The sequence below is a fragment of the Odocoileus virginianus genome, chromosome 18, assembly GCF_023699985.2.
Source record: "Odocoileus virginianus isolate 20LAN1187 ecotype Illinois chromosome 18, Ovbor_1.2, whole genome shotgun sequence".
Taxonomy (NCBI): domain Eukaryota; kingdom Metazoa; phylum Chordata; class Mammalia; order Artiodactyla; family Cervidae; genus Odocoileus; species Odocoileus virginianus.
Window position 1 is genome coordinate 22,407,666 of NC_069691.1, and position 11,520 is coordinate 22,419,185.

The window sequence follows — 11,520 nt, forward strand, 5'->3', positions numbered from 1 at the left end:
TCCTCCTCTGTCATCCCCTTCTCCTCCTTCCCTCAATCTTTCCCAGCATCAGGGTCTTTTCCAATGAGTCAGCTCTTCGCATCAGGTGATCAAAGTATTGGAGTTTCAGCTTCAACATCAGTCCTTCCAATGAACACCCAGGTGCAATGGTGTACATAGTCTCATAGTAATTGCTTCCCTTCTATTACAATGTTGAGTACAAACAAACTAGCAAATAAAATGTTAACAGTGAGAATTGGACATAAGTATGGAAAGAAGTATACTAAAGTATTAATAGAGTTTTGTTAAAGTGGTAGACTTCAGTGTAATTTTCTCCTTTTCTCTATTTTACAAGATTTTTGGGTAATGTATAGTGCGTCCCTGGTAGCTTAACTGGTAAAGAATCTGCCTGCAATGCAGGAGCCACAGGCTTGATTCCTAGGTTGGGAAGATCACTGGAGAAGGAATAGGTTACCCACCCCAGTATTCTTGGGCTTCCCTGGTGGCTCAGATGGTAAAGAATCTGCCTGCGATGGTAAGACCTGGGATCGATCCCTGAGTTGGAAAGATCCCCCGGAGAAGGGAGCAGCTACCCACTCCAGTATTCTTGCCTGGTGAATTCCATGGACAGAGGAGCCTGGCAGGCCACAGTCCATGGGGTCACAAAGGGTCAGACACGACTGAGTGACTCTCACACTTCACATAAGACTTCTGAAAAATACTTTAAACGCTCACTTCAGCAGCACATATGCTAAAATTCGAAAGATACCGAGAAAGATAGTATGGCTCCTGCAGAGGGATGACACACAATTTCATAAAGCATCACACACACACACACACACACACACACACACACACACACACACATCTGTCCTCTGTGATACAGAAACCAGAGCTCTGTAAAACTTACTGATCATTGAAAAGCTGTCATGTTCAGAAACAGCAATGGTACTCCTGGCGGTGTGTTATTAAGAATACAGTATATCTGTCATTTCTTTCAAAATTCTTGGGGTTACTTTCCATAGAGTCCTATTTTTTAAAACAGGTTTGAGAAGACAATCTAAAAGCTGATATTCCTTCCTGTTTTTTTTACTCCCTTCCTCTCCTTTCCTTTGCTTTTTTAACTGTAGAAGTTGTGTGGTATGGTGATAATAGTAACTCTCTCTGTTTATGTGATAAGTACAGGGGAAATTTTATTTTCATTACAGTCTTCCTGTATTTGAAAGGTTTTGAAAAACACATTTAACAATTTAAATCTGAAAAATTATCTTTAAACTTAGCATTCTAAATTATTAAATTTGAAAGAGTTTAAAAGTATTTTTGAAATTTTAGAAATGCTGTGTTTATTGAAAATCAAAGCGTGGCACACATACCAAAGTATAATGATATGTTTGGCAAAAGTCTTGTATGCACAATTCATGGTTTTTCCCTTTCTGATACAAACTTTCACCTGTGTTTTGAAGAGACTCTAAAGAGAAACTAAAAGGAGAATTTGCTAAGTGAAAGTTTGAGAGGGTTCTGGGGTTGCCAACATCCTGCTGCTTCATTGAGCTTTGCGTTGGTGGCGTTGGTCTCTGTACACACTGCCTGGCTGGGCTGCAGACAGAGCGCATGGTACTCAGGTGACAGCACGAGCCGGCTCTGGGGAGTCATCCTCAAGAGCCACCCTCCTAAAGGCAGGAAATTCAGGGCTGGGGAGCGAGAGGGGTCTTTCCAAAACACAAAAACTCTCCTGAGTGTTCTAAAAATGAACAGGAGGAAAGAACAGTGATTACTAGATGCTAAAATGTGACATTTGAAAGTGTTAGGAAAAATGCCAGACTGACAACTCCAGCTATATCCCCCCGAGTCAAAATGAAAGTTCAAGCTCAGGCTGATAGAGGCCCTATTTTCTCAATGTTCATCAGCGTGATGGGAAATTCATCGGACTACCCGGACAGCATGTCCTCCCTTTCTGAGCTGCTGGGAGGAAAGGTTTAGTTCCCAGGATCTATCCAGTTCTGTCTTGAAAGTCTGAACCTCAATCAACATTGTGTGAGATACAAAGTCTGTATTAGGTATGCTTCACCCTGGGGACTTTATAGGAAGTGGGAGGAATACATCATACATAGCAAAAGTTGTATAAAAAACAAGGCCACATAAAATTGTCTGATGTGTGGAACAGACCATAAAGCAAAGAAATTCAGAGTGGATGGGAGCTTCTACGGAAGGGAGAAGCCCTAGAGACCTGAGGGGAGATGAGAAATGCACTGGGCCTGGAGGATTTTTCATGATGAGTGAGGAGTAATGGGAGCAAGGCTGATATTAAAAAAAAATCACCAGGCATTACGAACAGGAGTAAGAAGGGAGCAAATAAAACACAAACTAATTCTATCAACATTAGTGACAAATCATCATCATTTTAAGCTAGATTCCTGTGACAAGTTAAAATTTGCAAAAGATTTTAAAAATGTATTTATTTTTGGCTACACTGGGTATTTGTTGCTGTGTATGGACTTTCTTTTAGTTTCATTGCTCAGGCTTCTCATCACCACGTCTTCCCTTGTTGCAGAGGACTGGCTCCAGGGTGTGCAGGCTTCAGCACTTGTGGACGGTGGGCTCTGGAACTCTGATTCAGCAGTTGCGGCATTCAGGCTTAGTTGCCCTGCAACATGTGGAATCATCCCAGACAAGTGATCAAATCCATGTCTCCTGCTTTAGCAGGCAGATTCTTAACCACTGGACTACCAATGGACTCCCTGACAAGCATTTTTAAATGTGTTTTGATTCTGGTTGAGCAGCTAAGTCGTGTCTGACTCTTTTGTGACCCCATGAACTATAGCCCGTGGTATTTCCCAGGCAAGAAGACTGCAGTGGGTTGCCATTTCCTCCTCCAGGGAATCTTCCTGATCCAGGAATCAAACATGTGTCTCCTGCATTGGCAGGTGGGTTCTTTACCACTAAGCCACCTGAGAAGCAGCCTTCCTAACAGGTGAGGGAGTAGGGAAACTACTCCTATTTCAGAGATAAGGAAACTTGGTTCAGAGAAGTTAAATAACTTGTCCAATTTACTCCATTTCTTTTTTTAGTAGCATTGCCAGTTTGGTAATTCAGGGAAGTGCCAAGGACACAGAATATCTTTATTTGTAGCATAGCATATAATAAAGTATTACATTTGTATGCATGTGAATAAATTAATATGATTAGAGAAGAAGTCAGGCTGACAAAGCAACTGTTAAGAAATTGACTTCTTTCTGGAGGCTTAATATGAAAAAATATGACTGATACCATACTTGTAAACTATAACTGTGCCACAGCTACAAGTGCAAGCTGAATTGAAATCCAGTTGCCAAAGACTAAGGAGAACTTCAGAACCACCAATAGCAGGATATTGTCCAAAGCCGGGAGAAAATAGTCTTACTGTCTTCCGACTATGTCTACACCTGACTGCATCTAGAATGTTTGGTCTATTCTGGGATCTATCTGTTAACTGGAACACTGATATGTGGAAATAAATCTGCACCAAAGATGGTAATGGGGCTGGAAACCACCATTACCTAGTAATACCTTAAAAGTTGGGTGTATTTCTCCTGAAGAAGGGTTATTAAGGGAAGACACGAAAGTCAAGTTCAATGGGTACAAGTTACATTTAAGTAGAGTTTCAGCCAGAACTGAAAAGGACTTGCTTACAACTTGAGATACTCATCAAAAGTTAACCTCCCAGTTCCTAGAAATAGTCTCATAGCCTGGAAATGCCATTTTTCATGATGCTCTAGAAGGCACTCTTTTTTAGGAGGTAAATTTATAAGGTCTCCTTCTTTCTCTAAAACCCTATGATTTCTCAGACTAGCCATTTTACTTCTCTTGTGGGAGTGGAGTTAGGATGAAACAGTTCTTAAATTCCCTTCTTGCTCTCTCCTTCTATGCAGTATCTCATTCTAAAGTTCAGCCTCACTTGTGTTTCACAGTGATATCAGAGACAGGAATCTTTCATTTCAGCTTGACTCCCAAGATCCTATCCTCAAATGAACTTACCACTACCAACTGAAATATGTTCTTAAAATCTTCTAGTCAATCTATCATCAAGTGAGTCAGCTTTTCAAGCTTAATTGGTATGGTTCCTTAATAACTATGTCACTTTGCCATATTCCTTTTTTAGCATTATTTTTTTTTTCCTAAACTCTGTTGTTAAACTCAAACATCCTGCTTTCAACACTCTTTGTATCTAAGAACATAGTGGGGCTGATGACAAAGGATGAGAAACTTGTAAAGGGTAACAGATATCTTCCTTTTGACTGGTAGATGTTGTCAGAAGTAGAGAAGGACTGATGTGAAATTCTGGGCTTGACCTTAAGGCAGTAACTAGAAGTCTTAGGAGTATCATCTTAAAGACTTGCCTCCAGACAGGATCAGTCACTGTAGGAAAAGTAGGTGGCTGTGTTTGCATGTGTTCTGAGGGATTCTGGGAAGTCCCTACCCTTTCCCCTACATGTATACCTACCCATTGCTCCCTCCTTCTGTCTTTAGAAATAATTTCATTTAGGCCACAAAGTCTTTTAAGACTTTAAAAAGCTCCTTGTTCATGCTAGGTGGCTTCAGGTGTGTCTGACTCTTTTCAACCCTATGGACCGTAGTTCCTCCAGGCTCCTCTGTCCATGGGATTCTCCAGGCAAGAATACTGGAGCGGGTTGCTGTGCCCTCCTCCAGGGGATCTTCCCAACCCAGGGATCGAGCCCACATCTCTATGTCTCCTGCATTGGCAGGCAGGTTCTTAACACTAGTACTACCTGGAAGCCCAATAAGCTCCTTAGGAGTTATTATTTAGCTCAACCAGGGCAATACACCAAGACTTGAGAGAAAGAGCATTGTTGGAGTCTAAAGCTATGTTTGGAAGGTGAAGTCATGGGAAAACTGGACTCTTATCCTTCCTTATTTATTTTACCACTGATATGGCGTAAGCACTATACTGGGCACTAGGGATACAGAGATAATAAAACACCATCCCTGTCCTGAGACAGGACACAGAAGGTCACAGAAGCCCCTCTAACACAGGCGACATCGTATGTAAAAATAAGATACTACAAGATGACTAAAATGGGTATGTGTGGGTGGAACAGCCCACGTTTTTACCCTGGTACTGACTACCCTGGTAGTGACTTTACCTTCACTCACTAAGGGGAATGGCCAGAACCTGCTGGTGTGGTCATGAGGGCACCAAATCAAGGGAGGGAAAAGTGGGAATTCTGTAAGAACTAGAAGGAAGTCGAACACAACCTCTCAGCCAAATGTTGGAGCCGTGAATTTTTGCTGCAAGGTTTTATGTTTTCTAGACATCATTTACAGATTTCAGTAGGAGTCACTCTGGGCAATACTGGTCAGGGTGAAGAACTAGAATTCTCAGAAACTTTCTTGTGGAGCTTCAGACAGAGGAAGGCTGATGAGGGAAATAGCGTGTTGTGGTTCTCAGGCTCCTAACCTCAAAACACTGAAGGATAATGCAACACTCTCCATCTGTAATAGCAATGGCTTGGGTAGATATTCACCACCATTAGGGGTATGGGGCAGAATACTGTGGAGAAGCGGGAAATGGGGAGTAATTTCATAAAGGCCTAGTTGAGTCTGTCTGTTCCTTTACAACCAGCCTTAAGGCTAAGAGAAGGTGTAGACCTGGGTTGAAGGCAACTCTGCCACTAACCAGCTACATCACCAGAGGCAGCTGATGCTCTCTCAGCCTTAGTTTCTTCCTATGTAAAATAATGAATCTTATCTGGCTGTATTTTGAAGGAATTAAAGATAATACATTGAATTTCCTATCACAGTTAGTATATAACCATAGAGCCAGAACTTAAGGAACCCTTAGCTACTAGTATAAGTAATTTGTATTAAAAGCTGGATTGGGGGATAACAGAGTCTGCTCAGCCAGACTTCATGCAGAAGTGAAAATCCTGGGATTTGCAGAAAATATGCTCTTAACAGTAAATGCCCTCTATAATGAGGTATGACAGCTTAGGCTGGGGGCAAATATTTCATGAAATCTTAATTGCTAGAAATAAGAAGTTGAGGTGCAGAAATGGGGAGAAGCTCCTTGTGTTTTTAGTTTTCTGGGGTTTTTTAGTTTTTCTAGAAGAAAGATATTAAATTTACATTTGAGATGGATTATTTCAGGGTAAAAAGATTAATAAATTTTTTTTAATCATGTAAAGGTAAAGCCAAGATCCTGATCTGGAACAGAAAATTTGAGACCATTCATTCCTTTATTCCCACAGTCCCAACCTTTTTGACACTAGGGATTGGCTTCATGGAAGACAGTTTTTCCAGACCTAGGTGGCAAAGGTGGGGGGCACAGAATGGTTTAGGCTATAATGCAAGCAAGTGGGGAGTAACAGATGAAGCTTCACTTGCTCGTCTCCTGCTGTGAAGCCAGGTTCCTAACAGGGCTAGGGGTTGGAGACCCCTGCTTTATTCACTTGGCAAATTTGAGTACTTGCTACATACATTGCACAAGGTAGTGAACATAAAAAGCAATGATTATGCAAAGAGGTTGTCTTTGTAGTGAGTAGAATTACAGTCTTGAACCTGTGTTTCCTTGGGGTCTGGAAGGAGAAGCCTGGTTAATGGACTCTGGCCTACAGGAAACTTGGTCCCTCCAGCATGGCAGCAGGATAGGGACTGAGAGATACCCTTCCTTTGAGACGAGGATAGGAAATGTTCTGGGCGTTCCCAGTGGCTCAGCAGTACAGACTCTGCCTGGAATGCAGGAACTGCAGGAGACATGGGTTCGATCCCTGGGTCAGGAAGATCCCTGTTTCGCATAAATTATATCATTTAATCCTTTGCAAGGGTTTCCCCAGTGGCTCAGGCATAAAGAATCTGCCTGCAGTGCAGGAGACGCAAGTTCAGTCCCTGGGTCAGGAAGATCCCCTGGAGGAGGGCATGGCAACCCACTCCAGGATTCTTGCCTGGAGAATTCCATAGACAGAGGAACCTAGCAGGCTACAGCCCAGGGGGTCACAACGAGTCAGACATTAGTGAGCATGAACACATACATAAGCCCTTACAGCAGTGTGGCAAAATAAGTAAGGTCATCGCCTTTCTCTGATGAGAAATGGGAGCTGAGGGTCCTGTGTCCAAAGTAGCACAACCAGCAAGTAGGTAGCAGTCCTGGGGTCCAAGTACAGGTTTGTGTAACAACAAATCTCTTTACACCAAACCACAGAGGAAAATGTATGTTGGGAGAGAAACATAATTAAAATGGAAACCATATTAGGAGATATGTTTCTGCTTCCAAGCAAACATAAGTAATTACATAAGTGGACGATGACCTCCAGTTGTAACTAAAACCCAAGACTCAAGGGGCACAGGTTCAGACACTTCCTCTCCACCTAGAAAACTGCCGCAGAGGAAAAAGAAGTGGTAAAAAGCAGTTTCAGGTAGATCATGACAAAGTCAACTAATTTTTCTTGGGTGATAGGAGTAAAGGAGCCGTATCCATCTGTCCTGGGGAAGCAAACAGTTGCCTCCAAGGTTAATGTAAATCTGTTGTTTAAAATACAGGTTGTTTTATATATACAGCCCCAAAAGTTAAAGCTTAAAAAATAATCCCTCATTCATGCAAAATCATGTTGATGTATAAAGGCACATCTCTGGCCACAGCTTGATCATTTGCAGCCCTCTTATAAAGCACCAACCACACAGGGCTTTGTAGACCAGTAACAGTTGGTGGGTGGGCACAGATGCATGAACCACACTTTGACAGCAATGACACTTTCACTTTCAATTACAACACTCTTAGCATGGGCTAGTCAAAGGAAAATCCACACATTTAAACCTCAACATGGTCTCCACATATCAAATATCAGTGAATTCTTTCTTTCTTCTTTTTCTTTTTTTTTTAAACTCAAGCAATCTGTGGGGTCGCTTCAAAGAAGTCTTTAGTTCCTACAGACTTTCTGAAAGAAATGAGAGACACTAGGAGGTCTCAATTATATTTTCTTTCCGGTGACTGCTGCATAAATCTGAGCAAGACTGTTATTTTTTTTTTTCATCTCAAAGATTAGATTAATGTTGCCGCTGGCAGCACAAGGGTAGAATCTTGATGTTGTGCATTTCTTCCCTGTTTTCCCCGTCTCCTGAGCCTGTACCCACACACAGAAAGAACACATAAGCTAAGCGACTTACTCATCCCAAGCATTTGAACTGGTCTTTTTATAGTCATACTGTGGAATCTGTTTAAAAAACCATACCAGACACCACCATGCCATCCACTTCACCTTTCTTTTGTCATCCATGTTTTGTGGTAACGTGGTTTTCTATCACAGAATGATGACACTCTTGCCCTAAGTGGTTTCTGTGATGAATTCCCAGACAGAGTTTGGGGAAAAAGCATTATTTCTCTTTTGCTTCCCCTACCCCAAAGGTCCCTTCTGTGTACCTCAAACGCTTCAGCCTAGTCTTCTCCTTTTGAGGGGAAATTAGTCAGTGGCTCATAGGGATATACCCCAGCTCTTACCTCAGTGGCCAACCAAAACCAGAACGGGCCCCTCACTCAGTCAGGTCCAATCATGACCTTCCACAGACCCTGCAGCCATACTTGAACCTGTATTTTCTCCCCCCTTAGGAATCCCCTTGGAGGAAAAGAATCAGGGAAACCACATGCAGAGGGGTGAGCAGAGAACAGAAACCCCAGAGCCTTCCAGATTCAACTGTTCCTACTGTCCTGATGAGCCTCCCAGGGCTAGAGAGGAAGAAGATCTAGCACAGGGAAGAGAGTGGCTTTTAGATCCCTTGGGGAAGGGATCTCTTGGGCTCTCCCATGAGATCTGAAAGTATGTAGAAATCCCTGCAGTTACCAGGAAAATGTAGATATCCATGCCTGACAAATAACTCGCGCTCAGTATATACACTAAATAGTTGAATGGTTGAATGAATAAATGGGCAAAAAAAGCAGAGGAGAGGATGAAGCAGCACTTCACAGATCACTTTCATTTGCCTTCCTTCCTGGGCTCTTTTTTTTCAACATTTTTATTTGTTTATTTGATTGTTTGGCTGTGCTGGGTTTTCACTGCTGCCTGCAGACTTTCTCTAGTTGCGTCAAGCAGGGGCTACTCTCTAGTTGCAGTGTGAGGGCTTCTCATTGCAGTGGATTTTCTTGTTGGGGAGCACTGGCTCTAGGCTCGCAGGCTTCAGCGGTTGGGTCCTGTGGGCTCAGTAGTTGCGGTTCGCAGAGTTAGTTGTCCTGAAGGATGTGAAATCGTCCCAGACCAGCGATTGAACATGTGTCCCTCACTGGACCGCCAGGGAAGCACAGCGGTTATCCTTTTTCTTGTTTGCTCTTCACCCTTAGAAATAGCCGTGCCACTTTGCTTTTCTTATTTCCTAATTACTCTCTTAATTTTTTCCCAGATGTTTCATGTGCATTGATTTAAAAAGCGAGATCACACAGAAGAGCTAATAATGCAAAACAATCCAGTTACAAGGAAAAGCTCTATTCTTTCAGCTTTAATCCTTTTCTCCAGAGGGAGACAGTTTTAACTCTGTTAACTTCTGCTTGTTAGAATGCAGGTTCAGATTCAATAGGTCTTGATGAGGCCCAAGATTCTGCACTTCTACTAGTTGCCTGGTAATGCCAAAGCTGCCCTATGGAGGAGTCTAGAACTTTGAGTAGCAAGGACCTAGACCATTGATATAGTGTCTTCTAGGTTCAATTCTTGTCAAATCTCTTCCATCCTCATTCCCCCACTCGGCACTCTGCCATCTATGAGTCTGAGACTCATAGAGCCTCAAACATGCCGTGCTCTTCAAACCTCCATGGCTTTGTACATCTTCCCTCTGCTCCTCAGCCCCTTCACTGAATGAGCTTCCTTGTGTCTCAGCTCATACTTGATCTCTTCTATGAAACCTCCCCCAGATTCCCATCCTACCAGATGCTCAGGCCCTCTCTTCTCTGTGCTCATCACACTGTAGATAACATGGTGTTTCCATGTCCAGGGCTATTGCATAGGATTGCTCAGGTTGTGCCCAAGGATAAGGATCCCTGGCCAAGAAAGCAAGAGGGGCTGAAGTCCATCCTGTTCTCTGCTTGCTGCATCAGTGCAGGTCACGTGCAGAGCTGCCTCTGCTAGGAGGCAGGGATGACTTTTCCTGTTTCACACAAAGGTACCATATGGGGTGGTTTTCTGTCTTTTCTACCAGATGTGGTATCCTTGAGGAAGGAATCAAGTCTCTTTCACCTTTATGTTTTTATTTACTAGCATAGTGCCTGTGACAGTTCAGTCTTTAATGAAATGTTTGTTGAATGGATAAATGATAAGAAAAAGAAATGAAGAACTACCGAAAGCAAAGCACAGACAATAATTTCACTCAGTTCTAAAATTAACTGAATTGTAAACAAGAGGTCTGGAATTTGCTAATTTCTGATAAAAAGGCAAGGACTTCAAAACTCCACTTTGCTAAAGAGGATGGTCATAAGTATTACTGAAAAGATATAAAGGCTATAGTCAGCACCTTTAGAAGACTCATCAGAACCAGTAAAGAAATAGGCTGCCCAGAATCAGAGCTAAATGGTCATGTCTTTTCAGACCTAGGGAAATATGAGGAAGATTCTGAGGATATTATTTGGTCATAAGATTTAGAGACTCCTAAAATCAGCAAGAAGGTCCTGAGAACAAGAAGAAGTGATGACAAAAAAACATGCATAGAGGGGCTGAAGTCAGAAACAAAACAGAGAATGCATTAGATTGTGAAAATGAGATTCCCATGACTGCTAGGAGCCTGGGCTTTATTGAGAGAGGCACAACCCAGATAAAGAAGCATCTTGATACGGATCTTTTAAATGGGGTCCATTCAATCTGCTTTGCATGAGCTCCTTGGGTGTTTCCACAGAATGTCTCTCCAATAAGACTGGAAGCTTCTGGAAGTTGAGACCAAGGCTTGGACACCTTTTATCTTCCTGAGAGTGTGTGATACTCTATGAAATGAAGTAGGTGCCAGACATGCAGGGAGTTTACAGCTGTCGATGACCATAAAGTAAGGAAGTGCAGAAGTGCTAGTCATCCTCCGCCAAAATAGCAATTTCACCTCAGCACTGAGAAAGAGATTCCTTTGAGAAACATCCTGATACGTTGCAAAAACCCAGCCTGGGCTTTGCTTTCTTACATCATCTTATTTTCATTAAGGCCAGTTTCTAAGATACAACTGGTGGTTCTGTAGTAAGGGGAACTGAGAATCTTAAATACTGTATGCTACCATGTGATAGCATGGTATAAAATGTTATTCAAAACAAAACCTAAATTAAACACACACAAAGGAATGTAGGATAAGGTCATCAAACTTACATGTACCTCTCACCAAGATTTAACCTCAGATCTCCAACAAACAAATTGGAGGTGTTTGGAGCATCTGGGGCCTTATCTTGTCATCTAAGGGGTTTTCTGGTCTAGTTATCCAGCACCAGCACTTGTGATCAGTGTGATAAAGAGTCACTATCAAAAAGAGTAGAAATGAGGTCTTTCTGACACATCACCATCATGAGACTTACCACTGATTACTGCCCAGGACCCATGG

At 42.3% G+C, this 11,520-nt stretch overlaps 1 non-coding gene across 1 annotated transcript; it reads left to right on the forward strand.

The window, feature by feature from the left end:
• Window positions 1-706: 706 nt before the first annotated feature.
• Window positions 707-813, forward strand: LOC139039571 (U6 spliceosomal RNA). The gene has a single exon (XR_011492910.1). It is a non-coding gene; the product is annotated as a U6 spliceosomal RNA (small nuclear RNA).
• Window positions 814-11,520: the final 10,707 nt, after the last annotated feature.